Source organism: Natrix helvetica (assembly GCF_964273705.1).
Source record: "Natrix helvetica genome assembly, chromosome: 4".
NCBI classification, from domain to species: Eukaryota; Metazoa; Chordata; class Lepidosauria; order Squamata; family Natricidae; genus Natrix; species Natrix helvetica.
In genome coordinates, this window is record NC_138550.1 from 10,999,142 (window position 1) to 11,015,656 (window position 16,515).

A 16,515-nucleotide genomic window follows, 5' to 3' on the forward strand; every position below is an offset into this window, starting at 1 on the left:
TTTTATCAGCCTCATGAAAAAGTGCTGTTGAGTTTTGTCCAAACCAGTCCCTTAGATTTTGATGCTATGATGTTCTTCTTGCACCTGGACCTGGTTTGCCTTCAATCTTTCCCTGGAACATTAAGTGAAGGATGCTGTATTTTTCTGGGTGTCGCATCACATGTCTGAAATATTCTAACTTTCGCTTTTTTATGGTTTTGATGATTTCCCATGGCTTTCCCAGGCAGATTTCATTCCCTTAGGCTCACCAATTTTCAGGGCTGGATTACTGGGGGTTCATAGGGATTTGGGAGAATCTCTAGCTAAGATTCTGTGCATTTTGGAGAACCCCAAAATACCACTTCTGGCTGGCCCCACCCACCCCACCCCTCCCTTCCCAGGAGTCCCTACGCAGCCCATTTTGGATGCAGGTAAGCACAGGGCGCGCGCAGAGGTTCGGGGAGGGGTGAAAAACGAGCCTACTGGAAGTTCGGGGCAGGCCGGAAATGGGGCCTCCAGAGGGCCTCCATGCCCACCCAACAATCGGGCAGAGAATCCATTGCTATAATTTTTGAAGCCCACCCCTGCTTATTTCAGGATAGCAGCTTGGTGAGGACCCTTTCCATTTGATTTTATCCTATTGTTTAGGAGATCTTAGATTTTGCTTCAGGGGAAAAGATTCCAAAGAGGTTTTTCTGCAATCTGAAGGCTTCCTTTAAATGTGCAAAAGATTTCAATTCCTGGAATTCCCAATCCATGTTGGCTAAGGGTGCCCTCATTCTTAACGCAATTGGAAGTCACCAAATTCCAATCTGGCCTTTGAAACAAGTACTTCTCACTCTGTTTCAGCTTTGCCTTAAATGTACTTAAGAGATGTACACTGTGTAATTGCTATTAGTAGGAGTAATTAATTCCATTTTCCTCATTAATCAAGCCCCTGTAACATTTTTTTCTTAATTGTTCTCTGAACTGGATCCAACAGAAAGCACGCAATCTTGATCAGGAGCAACAATCTGTAAGCCTATGAGATATTTTCAGATCTCTGCCTACTCCAAGTCAGTAAATCCTTTTTTAAAGGTAAAGGTAAAGGTTCCCCTCACACATACAGTATGTGCTTGTTGTTCCTGACTCCAGGGGTGGTGCTCATCTCCATTTGAAAGCTGAAGAGCCAGTGCTGCCCGAAGACTTCTCCATACTCATGTGACCGGCATGACTAAATGCCAACAGCGCACAGAACGCTGTTACCTTCCCACCAAAGGTGATTCCTATTTTTCTACCTGCATTTTTTACATGCTTTCGAACAGCTAGGTTGGCAGGAGCTGGGACAAGTAACAGGAGCTTACTCCATGATGCGGCACTAGGGATTCAAACTGCCGAACTGCTGACCATTCTTATTGACAAGCTCAGCATCTTAGCCACTGAGCCAGCGCGTCCCTTAAATCCTGTTTTAGATGACAGTATAGTAATTGTGTGTATAGTAAACTACTGTAGTATAAGAAATAGTGAAGTGTTTGTTTTTGGTTTTTTTTGCAACCAGTGATTTTGGATAGTAATCCTTAGCAACTTATCATTGGGACAGCATAGGTAGCAGCTTTTAAGGGGATTTTTCCCCCCAGAAGATAGGTGATGCCACCTGCCAGAATAAATTATGGAGCTGCTATAAAATGTAGTACAGGAAGGAGATGACAGCAAGGGTTTTAAACCACAATTTATGGCAATAATGGTCTCAGCAGGCTACAACCGACTTATACTTGGACGCTGAAGAGTACTTGAGTGGGAGACTGCCACAGAATTGTTGGGCTGGAGGCTAGACTTGAAAACTGAAAAACATCTTGGATGAAGTCAGGGACTTCCATCTTGTTGCCAGAACAACTATATGGTTGTGTAGTGTCACAACAAGTGACTACACATAAGAACCCTTGTGATTTTTTAAAAAAAGTGAAATAGATTTGGAACTATTTAGTTCAGGGTGTCAAACTCGATTTTATTAAGGGCCGCATCAGGGTTGTTTTTGACCTTGGGGGGGCCTGGGATGGGCGTGGCCAGCTTGATGTCACTCGTGTCAGGGCTGCCTGCGTGCAGCCCTCCCGAGCTCCGTTTTCGCTGGCAGAGGGTTGTAGGAGGCTGTCCCAGCCGAAAATGGAGATTGGGAGCCCGTTTTCACTGGCAGAGGCACCCCGGGCTGATCCTTTGCTGTTTCCAGGCTGCCCTGTTTCCATGGACCATATCTAAGCCGCCCATGGGCCAGATCCGGCCCTTGGGCCTTGAGTTTGACACCCCTGATTTACTGTATTTTTCGGAGTATAAGACGCACCCTTTCCCTCAAAAAAGAGGCTGAAAATCTGGGTGCATCTTATACACTGAATACAGCATTTTTGGTCTCCTGAAACCCCGCCCCTTCACCAACATGGCCCTGCATAGCTTTTAGGAGGCTTTCAGAGAGCTCCCGGGGGATGGGGAGGGCAGAAATGAGCACAAAATGGGGCATTCTTTGCTCAATTTTGCCCCCCACAACCCCCAGGAGCAGTCTATAACTCTCTTAAATGCATTCAATTTTTTTGACAAAAAGTGGGGGCATTTTCGCAAAAAAACAGGCTGTTTTTTGGCCCTCCACCCCCAAGAGCACTCTACAAGCCTCCTAAAGGCTATTCATGCCTCCTTTGTTTTGAAAAAAAAAACAGGCCTGTTTTTGTGGAAAATGGGATGTTTGGGGGAGGTTTGCAGAGGGCAAAAACTTTTTTTTTTTAAATTTGCCTCTTCAAAACCTTGGTGTGTCTTATCCTCCAGTGCATCTTATACTCTGAAAAATACGGTAGTTCTTTGGGGCTGCATCATTATGGAATCAGGACTATGGAGCCCTTTGAATTTCAAAGAAGGAATTACATGGGTGGCACATGCTGGCAACTCCTTGCAACAACTCTTTCATTTCCTGGGATTGCCCAGCTACACAACTGCTGTGAAATGGCCAGAAGAGACCATTGATTTCAAGGTTTGTCCTGTTCACCTGCCTACATGCTCCCAAACACTTTTTGATTTTGAACTGGAATTGCTGCACATTTCAACCAAAAAAAACAACAACATAAAGTTGTAAGAGACCCAAACGACATTTTTTTTTTAAAAAAAAAATAATCCCAGAAGATTATGGGAAACCAATTCTTTATTTTTGTACCATTGCAAAGAAAGTAACCTGGGTATGATTCAGCAGCAGTCAAGATCTACTCAAGGGAAGACCTTATCTTGACGGCAAACTAGCATAGGCAGAAGAAAACAATTAAGTTAATACTTAATTTTTATTTGTATTTATGAACCAAAAGTAAAAATATTGTCAGCGTTCCAAATATCATGCAGAATTAAATCAGAGTCCAAGGCAGAGCTATCCTTAAAGTTCCAATTTAATAAGACAGACATGTTGGCAACAAACTGTGGAATCCCAAATCTGAAGAACTTCCTGGGATTCCACCCAGTTGAAAGTTCATGATCTTATCCCCACACCCATAAATCCATCACATGGTCCAATCTTCTTCTTCCACGCTGGCATCTCCACCCAGCTAGTTCCGGTCAGGTGTCGAGGTGCGGAGACAAAAGATGACCTTGGGCTTCTAGAAAAGAATGACAACAACACATTCCACAATTGTACTCCTTTCTATTCCCCCCTCCCAACTACTACTCTAATGAAACAGCACAGTGAAATAATAGAAAGCATGGCAGGCCAAAGATCCTAAAAGGAACATAACTACAGGCCTGACAAATATATTTTTCGAATGAATGAATGAATGAATAAATAAAAATAAATATATACTACCCACCCAGGAGCTATGGTGACACAGTGGTTAGAATGTATTATTATAGACTGACTCTGCTCACTGCCAGACGTTCGATCCTGATCAGCTCATGCTTAACTCAACCCTCCATCTTTCCGAGGTCAGAAAATGAGGACCCAGATTGTCAGGAGCAATATGCTAACACTGTAAATGGTTCAGAGAGGTCTGTAAAGCACTATGGAGTGGTATATACCATGTTTCCCTGAAAATATGACCTACTCAGAAAGTAAGTCCTAGCTTAATATTTACACATGTGCCTCATATAAGCCATACCCTCAAAATAAGCCCTAATTAAAACTCTGCCTACTCCAGGGTGCACAGGTAAAAATTACCATATTTTTCAGAGTATAAGATGCACCTTTCCCCCCCCCCCAAAGGGCGTGGAAATGTTGGTGTGTATTTTTGGCCTCCTGAAGTCCCACCCCCATCCCATTTTTGTGAAAAGAGGGTAAAAAATGGGGCGTTTTTGCCTTCCCTCAGCCCCCAGAAGCACTCTGCAGGCTTCAGCAGGGCTGAGGGAAGGCAAAAACACCTGTTTTTGTGAAAAACGGTCCATTTTTCACCTGTTTTTCGCCAAAATGGGGGTGTTTTTGCCTTCCCCCATCCCTGCTAAAGCCTGTAGAGTGCTCCTGGGGACTGAGGAGGACAAAAACTTTTTCCCTACTTACCTCTTCGAAATCCTGGTGCGTCTTATACACCAGTGCATCTTATAGTCCGAAAAATACGGTAAGCTAGGATTGGGATGGGGGGCTGGAGCTGCCCTATTACTTACCTTCAGACAGTTGAAGCCAGGCCTTGCACACCTCAACATCTGGCTTGCTGGCCCATTTCTCCTGCAGCCAGCAAGCCCTGTAAGGGTTTCCTGAAAGCCTCTGTAGCCGATAACAGAGCTCTGGAAAAGCTTGTTGGCCTTGCCAGATGAAGAAGTTCCTGAAGGCCACTGATAGCAAAAAAGAGGGCGGGGGCCATGCGTGCAAATGAGGTGAGGCAGTGGATGACATTCCCTCCGAAAATAAGGCCTGGTGCCTTTTTTGGTAGCAAAAAATATAAGACAGGGTCTTATACAATGCAATACAATAGCAGAGTTGGAAGGGACCTTGGAGGTCTTCTAGTCCAACCCCCTGCCTAGGCAGGAAACCCTATACCGTTTCAGACAAATGGCTATCCAACATTTTCTTAAAGACTTCCAGTGTTACCCGAGGAAACACGGGTAAATCTAAATGCTATTGCTATCTCGATGTCGAAGATTTTTTTTTCCCGTGAGCGTCTGACTTCCTTCTTTTTTTTTTCTTTTTCTTTTTGTGGAAAAGGTTTTTTTTTGTTCTCTATATACAATTATAGGTATACATTCACATAGTTATTATCCTTTTTTTACATTCGTCATTCTTATACATTTATCATTCCATTTACAGGGTTATAATATACTATTTGGGTTGCTTTGTTTACCATCCCTCGCCTGTTTTGACACCACCTTCTTTTCCCTTTCTTTTCTCTCTCCCTCTCTTCTCTACTTCCTTCCTCTCTCCTTTCCCTTCTTTTTTCCCTTTCCTCTCCCCCACTCCTCTCTTCCTCTTCCCCTTCCTACCCTCTCTCCTTCTCCCTTCCAGTTTCCTCTCCTCACCTATATCTTCCTTCTGACTTCCTTCTTTATGGTGTTTCATAACCCTGGAAACTTTAAGACATGTGGACTTGAACAGGTCTGAGGAACACTGAGAGTTAAAGTCCGTACATCTTAAAGTTGCCCAAGGTTAAGAAATCCTTTTCCAGGACTTTGAATGCCATTCCATTTTCATGAGATCCTTTGCATTTTTAATTAAAGCTACCTCTGACAGACAGAATCTTCCTCCTTTGGAACAGATTCGGGGGAGAGAAGGATTTATTTTGCCAGTGGAATGAAACACTGAACCGAGCCCAACATCATGTCGTAACAGTCAAATAAATGCTTCTTTGCAATATATCACTCTTACAAAGAACTCAGGATGCAGAGGCAGCATTCACCATTTTGTCATCATTTTCCAAAGAAACTATTCCCTGAAAGGGAGAAAGAGTCCAACTGTAACAGGCCAAACACTCCCTGTTGACCAGTCTTCTCCATATTGTCTCTTAAACAGAGAAATTGCATTTCTTCCTTTTTGACAGATTGAAACGGTGTACAAACAGCCTGGAGATACAGTCTATCTTGAAGCAAGCAATAAGAACAACATAAACATAAAAAGCTTAACATCACATAAAAATAGAAAACTGGGGCAAAGTACATTAAAGCTTACCCCGTTTATCCAGATCTGTCCATCTTAAAGCAACTGAAGATTAATTTTAAGAATCCAAGATGCAAAAAAAACAAAAAAAAAAACAGGGAAACTCAGAAAAAGATTCTCGGTGATGCCGAAAGGATAACAGCGTGGAGATTAAGTTGCCTTCCTTACGGAAGCAATCCAAAGACAGGATCCCTTTTATAAAAAGGGACACCTTTTTTATAATAGGTGACACCAAGGTGATCTTAACTTCGATGGCACCAACTTCGATGATGAAGCACATGTTATAATGTGACCCCACAAGCTCCAGTGTTTTCATACGCTGCTGTGAAGCAACTGCAAAAGGAGGACTCCTTGCAGAGGGTATTCAGCCGGTTCGGATCGGTTCAAGCGAACCAGTAGCTCCAACGATCAGTTGGCCCCGTCCGCCTGCCCTATCCTTTATTTCTTGCTTTCTAGCTCATCTCAATCATGTGGCATAGCTGATTTCCCTCCCCCTCGCTGTTCTACTTACTGTTGCAGCAGAGGTAAGGTAAGCAGGCAAGCTTCTAAATGCTCCATTTTCAGCACTGCGTGCAAGTACAATAATACAATAGCAGAGTTGGAAGGGACCTTGGAGGTCTTCTAGTCCAACCCCCTGCCTAGGCAGGAAAACCTATACCGTTTCAGACAAATGACTATCCAAAATCTTCTTAAGTGTTGGGGCATTCACAACTTATGGAGGAAAGCTGTTCCACTGATTAATTGTTCTCACTGTTAGGAAATTCCTCTTTAGTTCTAGGTTGCGTCTCTCCTTGATTAGTTTCCACCCATTGCTTCTTGTTCTACCCTCGGGTGCCTTGGAAAATACCTCTTCTTTGTGGCAACTGCTGAGATATTGGAACACTGCTATCATGTCTCCCCTGGTCCTTCTTTTCATTAAACTAGACATTCTCAGTTCCTGCAACCGTTCTTCATATGTTTTAGTCTCCAGTGCTTTAGGCGCACGCTCAGTTTAACCAGTTGTTAAACCAACAGCATGCCACCATTGGCTCTTTGTAGAGGGACAATATAACACACATGTTGCCATCTAGTCCCCTTGTTTTCACAGGAGACATCTCTATTAAGAGTGAGCTTTCTTGAGCCACTTCATTGACTGCATTTAAATCTTGCCTTTTATCTGAAAGCTCAAAGTGATGCACAGGATCTCTGCTTTTACATCCAGCACACAACCTTATGGACGTAGGCTGTGCTGCAAGATGCCAACCAGCTTAAGAGTCTCCACTGACTTCCACTAGCGATCAGAGATTTGAATCTGCATTTCATCGTTTCTCAAATACCACTACACCAGGGGTGTCAAACTCAATTTCATTGAGGGCTGCATCAGGGTTGCGTTTGATCTCGGGGGGGGGGCAGGGGGAACGCGTCCAGATTGACGTCACTCATGTCGGCGGCACCTGTGGTGGCCTGGGTGAGGCTGTGGTGGGGGAAGGATTCACTTTTGCTAGTAGTTTGTTTTGCTAGCACTCTGCCAGGGAAAAAAAACAGAGCTGGGGGGGGGTTCCCCATGGTCCCCCAAGCACCATTTTTGGCTGTGACAGCCTCCTGAGCCCTCTGCTGGTGAAAAGGGCCACCACACATGTCCCCCAGAGCTCCGTTTTTGCTGGCAGAGGGATCTTGGGGTGGACTTTCACTGTTTCCAGGGCGGCCCTGTGGCCCAGATCTAAACTTGGGTTTCACACCTCTGCTATAGATTAACATTCGGTACCTTGCTATTTCCACCTATACGTCTGTTCCCCAGACTGGTGTTAAAGTAACAGAGTTCCATCTTCTGTGTGAACAGTCTTTGGAGTTTTGGAAGACCAGTATCGCTCTTCCTCTTAATTGTAACCTGCTCAATGTAACCAGTGGCGTTTTAAACATTTCTCATAACCTGGTTTCTGTGATGTTTTGTAGGGTTTTACAAGTTTTGGAGACACATGCAAGGAAATGTCAGAATAGTCCACTGTGAATTATAAAATAACAATAAATGCTCAAATAGCATATCTGGAGTCAGTATTTACCAGTAAGTGACATTTTCCACCTCATTGGTCTTCGATATCAAAAATAAGCCTTGGGACATATTTTGTTATTGTTACATTTGCCAACGGACCTGCAAAAAAACCTATTAATAGCGAGTATCGACATTCACCAAATTTTTCATCATTTACGGCAAAGGTCATAGTCTCAACAGGTTTATTTCCCCATTTGAGCTATATATTTTATTTATTTAAAGATTATTCCAGGTGTCCTGACTGCATTAGAGAAGAACGCTGGGTAAGTAAGTCTCTGAAGAAATGTCTCTGCTGAATTAAAAAAAACCAAACCAAATTCAAAAAAGGAGTTGCATTTCTGAAAAATCTTACTCAAGTTTCCAGTGGCAAATCATTTTATTCATAAACAAACAGGCATCTTACCACTGGATAACTTATCTGCTCATCTTACTATAGGATAACCTACCTCAAGATAATTTCCATAGCGTTTATTTATTTAATTTGTATTTTGCCTTTATTATTTTTACAAATAACTCAAAGCGGCAAACATATCCTTGGGTGGGATTCAGCCGGTTCAGACCAGTTCAGGCGAATTGGATGTTAATTTTACATCTGATTTGCCGAACCGGTAGTTGCAAGGACTGGCTGGCCCCGCCCACACCTCCCCTCCCTTCCCAGGAGTCTTAGCCCAACCCACCTCGCAGGGTGGTTGTTGTTGTGGAAAAGGCAAGAGATTATGTAGGGTGCCCTGAAATGTATATAAAGATGTCGCTTTCTGGTGGCAAGCAAATTTAATAATAAATCAGTACATCAGTAAATCAAGCAATTCATAAATATTTAATTAATAAATAAATAAAAATAATAAAGACAGGATATAAATCGGATAATAACAAATTAAATACTTGTCCCATTGAAGCTCCTTGTTTTGCATTTAATGAGCCTCTGTGGCACAGTGGTTAGAGTGCAGTACTGCAGGCTACTTTGGCTGACTGCTGGCTGCCTGCAATTTGGGAGTTCAAATCTCACCAGGCTCAAGGTTGACTCAGCCTTCCATCCTTGCGAAGTGGGTAAAATGAGGACCCAGATTTTTGGGGGCAATAGGCTGACTCTGTAAACGACTTAGAGAGGAATGTAAATCACTGTGAAGCAGTATATAAGTTTAAGGCAGCGATGGCGAACCTTTTTTGGCTCGCGTGCCATAAGGGGGGAGGCGCAGGGGGGGTTGTGCGTAGGCGTGCCGCACCCATAATGCAATGCGTGACCCCCCAGTGCGCATGCACGCACTACAAGCGCGACCCCCCATTTTCTGCATTCTTTTTTCGCCCTCCCCAGGCTCCAGAGGCTTTATAGGAGCCTGGGGAGGGCAAAAAAAGCCTCTCCCCACCCCCTGGAGGCCCTCCGGAGGCTTCAGGGACCTTCAGGAGGCTTCCCTGAAGCCTCCGGAGCACTTAAAATGACCCTCCAAGGAAACCGGAAGTCCGTTCCCGAACTTCCGGTTTGCCCATAGGGCTGGATTTTTGCGCTCCGGAGGCTTCAGGGAAGCTCATGAAGCCTCTGGAGGGGGGGCAGGGGAGGCTCTTTTCGCCCTCCCCAGGCTCCTATAAAACCTCTGGAGCCTGGGGAGGGCGAAAAATGGCTTTAAAAAAGGGTGAACTCAGTTGGCCAGCGCGTGCATGCACGCTGGCCAGCGGACAGGGTAGCGCCTCGCATGCCCTGAGAAATGGCTCCGTGTGCCACCTGTGGCACGCATGACATAGGTTCGCCATCCTGGGTCTAAGGGCTATTGCTATCTTCCTTCCTCCCTCCCTCCCTCCCAGTGGTTAGAATGCAGTATTTCAGGCTGACTTTGCCCACTGCCAGCAGTTCGATCCTGACCAACTGGCTCAAGGTTGACTCAGCCTTCCATCCTTCCGAGGAAAGGATGGGTAAAATGAGAACCCCAATTGTTTTGGGCAAAATATGCTGACTCCTGTAAAACCGCTTAGAGCGGGCTGTAAAGCACTGTAAAAAACACTTTATAAGTGCTGTTGCTATTGCTAATCACACCTTACTACAAGGACAGTGGGAAATCAGCAGCAATTTTCTGCTGTTTCGAAGAGCAAAGTGGGAAAATGACTCGTTAAAAAAAAGATTGAAATTGTGAAAGCAAAAAGCAAAAGTTTACGGTGTGTGTGTGTGTGTGCGCGCGCGCAGAAAACTCCCGCTCCCCCTTTCTCCCCAAGCCTCTACACACACACACACACGCACCCCCTTGGGATTCTCTCCCTCCCTCTACCCCCTTCCCTCCTCCCTTGCCAATGACCAGCCTCGCTTGGTTTTACCCGCAACCAGCGCCCAACACACAAACCCCCAAAAAACACACTGCCGGCAAACGATTCTACCCATCGCGCATCGCCGAGGCTCAAGATGCGCCATCCCCGCGTTTCGCTCCACGCCATCCGCCCCTCCGGTTTAACCACCCTTCCACGTTGAACCCGAGCTGCTCGCGGCGCCGCACCAGCCCGACAGGCGGCCGCTCTGCCCGTGGGAACCCTAAAAACAACAACACAAAAACCCGCGGCTCTTCCCAGCCAAGGAGCGAGCAAGCAGCCGTGGGGCAACAAAAGGAGGCTCCCCTCCGGTAGCTCCAAGGAATTCCCCCCCTATCGGACCGAGGGCGCAGAGCGGGATCCTCCCCGCCGTCCGAGCGTTGCGCGGAGCCGCATCGGGGCGGGCAGCAGCGAGAGCCACGCGCGTTTTTCCCCACCTTCCTCTGGCAGACTTCGCAGGGAAGGGAACCTCGGCTGCTGCTGCTGCTACCGCCGCCGCTTGGCTGCCTCCGCCACCCGGTAGGCTGCGCTGTGCTCAGCCGTTGCCGGCTGGGAATCGCCCCCTTTTCTCTCTCTCTCTCTTCTCCCCTCCCCTCGGAGGCCCCCTTGAGTCAGGAGTTGCTACCGCCGGCGCCGCTCCGCGCGGCTCCAGTCCCGCTTTGCCTCGGGAAGGGAAAGGGGAAGAAGAGCCGCGGCGATCTGCAAACAGCAGCAGCAGCAGCAGCGGAGGAAAGCGCCGCGCGCTCCCCGGCTTCTTCTTCTTCCCGGCTGGCACCTTTTCGGTCCATGGATACCTTATGCAAGGAAGCGGCTGGCAAGCTCCGGAGCTGATCCACCACCAGCGGCTGGAAGGAAGGGTGTGTGTGTGTGTTTCGTGTTTTTGTGCGCGGTTCCTTTGGGCGGTTGGCCGAAAAACGCGCGCGGCACGGATTCTTCTTCTTTGGGCCGGCCCGGAAAAAAAAACGCGCGTGGGGAATGGGAGGCGGTTGGTTGGGTGGAGACGCGGGAGCCTCTTTGCGAAAGCTCTTTGCAAAGTTTGCCTTTTTGTCCTTTCCTTTTTTTTCTTAAATTATTATATACTTTATTCCATATTATTATTATTATTATTATTATTATTATTATTATTATTATTATTATTATTATTATTATTATTATTATTATTATTATTATTATTATTATTATTATTATTATTATTATTATTATTATTATTATATCTTTGGTGAGATTCACAGCCTTTGGGGCTGGTTGGTAGCTCAGCAGCTCGAGTCCTAACCAAGGACCTAGGAACTGTTAAGGTAAAGAGGATATAAGCTGTTCCAATTATTATTATTATTATTTATTTTATTCATTAAACATGAAACTCGAGTCAACTGAACATTCAAAAATGCATCACAAATACCATTGACTGGTGCTAGCGGTTGATACGAGTTGCTGCCAGAGTCCTAGGTATCAACTAAGTATTATTATCATCATCATTATTATTTTCTTTCATTCATTAAACAGGAAACTCAGTCAAGTGACCGTTTAAAGATGTGTCTCCAATACCATTGACCGGTGCTAATGGTTGATACGGATTATTGTTGTTATTATTATTATTTGCTGGGTTTTTTTTTGCAAAGTTGCCGTGGGTCGGTGGGTAAAAGCTGGCGGGCTCCCCCTTGTTCAAGCGTGGGAAGCGCCGGAGCTCCAGATCCAACCGCGTTTTAAGTGGGGAGTGGGTGAAAGAACCGATCCGAGCTAAGCTGGCGCGGCTCTGCCTTGTTTTTAGTTCTGCTTTCTCCTTTGCAACTTGTAAGCATTGGTGGCAATCCGAAGAAGGAAAAGTTCTTGCGTGGTTTCCGAGACGTCTCCTCTCCCGTCCACCACCCCCTCCTCTGTTCCCACTCCCCCCCCCCATCCGTCTCAATAAGCAGCACTGTAGTTTTTTTTTGGGGGGGGGGGACGACGACGACTCCTAGAGCAGATTGCTTCCTGGCTGCTTTCCTTGTGCTCGCGCTGCTCTTTGGAGGGAAAAAAAACCGCCGGAGTTTTTAATGCATTGCAAGGTGCAAAAGCGGCGGGAGTATCGCGCGCCTGCTGGAAGCTGCAAGGGCTGCCTTGACTGTACAGCCGGTAAGGAGCAAGGAAACGGGGGGGGGGGGGCACGATCTATGAACGGCTCTGCTTTTCGCCTGCCGGGTTAGCAAACGCGCCAGCCCCGGGATCTGGGGCTTGCAAGGAGAGTGAGTGTCTCCTGCCTCACGCTGCTTTCTTTTTTGGGGGTGGATGTGGGGGGGGGGGGAAGGAAGCCGTGTTTCTGAAGGCATGCAAAATTGGAGTGGGGGGAAATCGGGCTGGAGAGGGAGCCGATTCCCACGGTGGCGGCAGATTCCTGCGGCGGGTCTGGCTTGGCCAGCGGGCGAGCCAACGGCGGCTTGGCTACCTTGCTGGGGAGGAGAAGCGGGAGATGAGGTTGGGGAGGGGGGAAGGTCTTTCCCCGGGGATGTGGAAGAGTCAGACGGCTGCAGCTCCCGCCGGAGAGCGAAAGCCACGTTCATTTACCGGAAAATTCCCCGCGGGAGTCGCGCGGAGGGGGGGAAAAGGAAAAAAAAAAGGCTTGGAGCGGCGACTGTAAGCGGAGCTCCCTTGATGAACAATTCAGATTTTTTCCCCTTCTTCCTTTTTACTCCCTTCCCGCCGGCACCCCGTTGATAATTAGGATCCGGTGCCTCCCGTCCTGTCGGCGGGGGATTGAACAGATTTCACAGAGTTGGAAGGGATCTTGCAGGTCATCTAGTCCGACCCCCTGCCCAAGCAGGAGACCTCTGCGTCTGCCTCCACCTAGGATCGAACTCACAACCGGTTTAGATTTGGGGAGGAGAGGGGAAGGTTGAGGGGGGGGGGAAACAGGCTTGGTTTGAAACGGTAACCCCAAAACTAGACCCCAGGGTCCCTTGAACAGGTGCAGAGTGCCACCCTTCGCCTGAACAGCCAAAGGAGGCTCCTCTATTCTTTTAAACATGCAGGTCTCCCGGCAGCTTCTGCAGAGTTAGGAAGGCTTTTCATTGCGCTCTCCCCCCCCCCCTTCCTTTGGCCTCCGTATAATTGGGTATATTTGACCTCTTAAGTAAACCTGTCCTTACCCAAGTCACAGAAAGAACTAGGGCCAGTGATCTCACAACCTACAAGCTTGGGAGATGTTAATCTTGATTGGGTTTACGTGGCTTGGGTTGTTCTCCTTGGTTGGGCTTATGTGGTTAGGGGTGTTTCTCCTTGGTTGGGCTTAACATGGCTTGGGTTGTTCTCCTTGGTTGGGTTTATGTAGCTTCCATGGCTCACTTTGGTTGGGTTTATGTAGCTTTAGACGCCCAGCAGGCTGGCTGCTCCTCCTGCAACCAGGTCAAGCATGCTGTGTGAAGGCACTCCTAGAGTGTCCCTAAATACTGCCTGCTGTAAACTCTCAAATCTATAAATGACGGCATGCGCTGGGCACGTAATGCCATGTCACATATATGTACATCATCAACCCTCCAAGAAGACGGTAAGAAAGCCCGATTCCTCCTCCGCAGGAGACCAATGGAAAACCAGGGGGAGCTGCATAAAAGTCTGCAGCTTCCCTGCTCTTTCAGCACTGTTTGGTCTTGTAGGCACAAGGTAAAAAAAAAAACCATATACAGTACAGTGTAGCGTTTCCTCCGGTTAATGATTTTAGCAGAAAGGGTCTCCAGAGCCCTCCACTTCCCTCCCTTTCCAACTTGGATAAAATTCCCTATCAGAAAGGAGAGAGCATCTCTCTTCTCCCCCCCCCCCCCCCCCCCTAAAATAACTAGCTTTCCAGATGGCAGCGACCTGGGTAAATTTTGGCTTAAAGGGGCTCAGACTTCTATAAAGCTACAGTGCAGTTTTCTCTTTGGGTGTCTACAGTTCAGACAAGAGGTTCAGGCAAGAAAGAGAGACACACAGAGAGACAGAGAGACACAGACACACAGAGAGAAAGACAGAGAGAGGGAAACAGATAGAATGAGAGACAGAATGAGAGGGACAGAGACAGAGGGACAGAGAATGAGAGGGACAGAGAGAGAGAGAGAGAGAGAGAGAGAGAGAGAGAATGAATGAATATAAAACTAAGGTTATCTGAAGTAAAACGGTTGCTTTGGGCTGGGATAATGGCAGCTGAGGTCAGACCTATCCAGGGGTTGCAGATTTTAAGCATAGAACGTGCTTGTTTTGTGGGTGTTTGCTATTCCCCACTATTCCTATTCTTTCTCCACTGCCTCCTCCTCACCTCCCCCCCCTTCCAAAGGTGATTTCTTTGTGTCTTTGTTTTATGGTCCAGGGCATCCCCAGCGGTTGGTATCCTTGGTTCCCAATCCAATTAAAATGAAATGCAAATGGGAGGGGAACCAGGAAAGCACCCGAAAGCTACCCCCAACCAGCTCAACCAAACTCACTGTTTTTTAAAAAAAAAATACCAAGGGATACTTGGAGTGAAGTCCCCATCCTTTCTTCTCTCTTCACTGGCTTGCTCGGTTGCCAAAACTGTGTGTGTGTGTGTATGTTTGCTGTCAAAACATTTAAGCCGGTTTCAATTGGGGCTTCTGCTTGCTGGCGTTGCAAAGCATCCGAACTTAATTCCCGCCTGCGACTTTATGAATGATGATTCGTATGGCTTCTGGCAGAGCCTTCCAACGGTTGTAAAGACGGTTTGACCAAATTTAGCAGGGGAGACATACCTAAGCAGCGTTCAAAAATAGCTGATTGCAATGTTTCTGCAAAAATTAAAAAAAAACAACCCAAAAGTCCAGCCTTGTCTTCTAAGTCCAGAAAAGAAACAGATGCCTCTGTTAGATGCTTGGCTATTTTGCATTAGGAGAATTCAGCCGTTCTGATGTATGGCTAAATGAGATCTCGAGGGACAGGTAGTCCTCGACTTACGACAGTTTCATCTGGTGACGGTTCAAAGTTACAACGGCACAGAGAAAAGTGACTTAGGGTCGTTTTTCACACTGAATGACCCCATGGTCGTACGATTTGCTTGATAACCGACTCACATTTATGACGGCTGCAGTGTCCCGGAGTCACGTGATTGGCTTTGGCAACTTTCCGACAAGCAAAGTCTTAACACTTAACAACCCTAATTAACAAGTGCAATGATTCACTTAACAAATGTGGCAAGAAAAGTCGTAAAATGAGGCAAAACTCACTTAAGAAACTTCTCGCTTAACAACATAAATGTTGGCCTCAGTTGTGGTCCTAAGTGGAGGACTGCCTGTAGTCCTCGACTTGCAGCCATTCATTTAGCGACTGTTACAATGGCACTGGAAAAAGTGATTTGCAACCAGTCCTCACACTTACAACTGTCACAGGATTCCCATGGTCATTTGATCAAAATTCAGACCGTTGGCTATTCGAATGTATTTATGACATCCTGGGATCATCTATGACCTTCCCAGCTGTATTTCAACAAACAAAACCAATGGGGGAAACTGGTTCATGCTTAACGACCATGCGATTCACTTAACAACTGCAGAGATTCCCTTAAGAACCATGGCAAAAAGTCATAAAATCGGGTGCTACTCACCTAACCTCATTGCTTAGCGATGGGAATTCTGTTCGCGATCGTTGTTATAAGCTGAGGGCTAAGTATAAATTCATTATTCAACCATGATTACAACAAGCTTAGTATGATGTATGTGCCCGATTAATAAGCCATGGCAAATTATGGTTTGTTTAAATGTGGTTTTTAAATTAAGTCATAGCTGACTGCTTTTGTGCGATATGTAGTGAGGTAAAGCAAACAATTTGTGTGTTGGCTTAAGTGTGATGTACAAGCCGAGTTTGTGGGGTATAGAGGTGGATTTCTGGTGGTTTCTAGGGTTATCGTATCGGGGTTTAAACATCCTAACAGCTATTAGATGAAAGCAACTAGCTTATATTTTCTATATTTTGTTACCGTCTTCTGAATTCTAGCATCCTGAGTGTAATTAATAACTTTAAATCCCAGGTCCTCAGGTTTATATCTTGACTTGGGGACAAGGTTAAGGGTGAACCTGTAAAGTGATTTATAAAAATCCTCAAAAGCTCCATTTTCGGCTGCAATGGCCTCCTGCAACCCTCTGCCAGGGAAAATGGAGCTCCAGAAGGTTGTGTATGTAATGAACTT

The 16,515-nt window shown here is 46.2% G+C and overlaps 1 protein-coding gene across 8 annotated transcripts in view; it reads left to right on the forward strand.

Moving 5' to 3' along the window:
- Nucleotides 1-11,044: 11,044 nt before the first annotated feature.
- The window catches only part of FAT3 (FAT atypical cadherin 3), a 569,348-nt gene continuing 563,877 nt past the window's right edge, over nucleotides 11,045-16,515 (forward strand). For all 8 annotated transcript variants that reach the window (XR_014175185.1, XM_081950682.1, XM_081950676.1 and 5 more), the window contains exon 1: nucleotides 11,045-11,230. The gene's annotated coding sequence lies outside the window, so the exon portion shown is untranslated. The remainder of the gene's footprint in view (nucleotides 11,231-16,515) is intronic.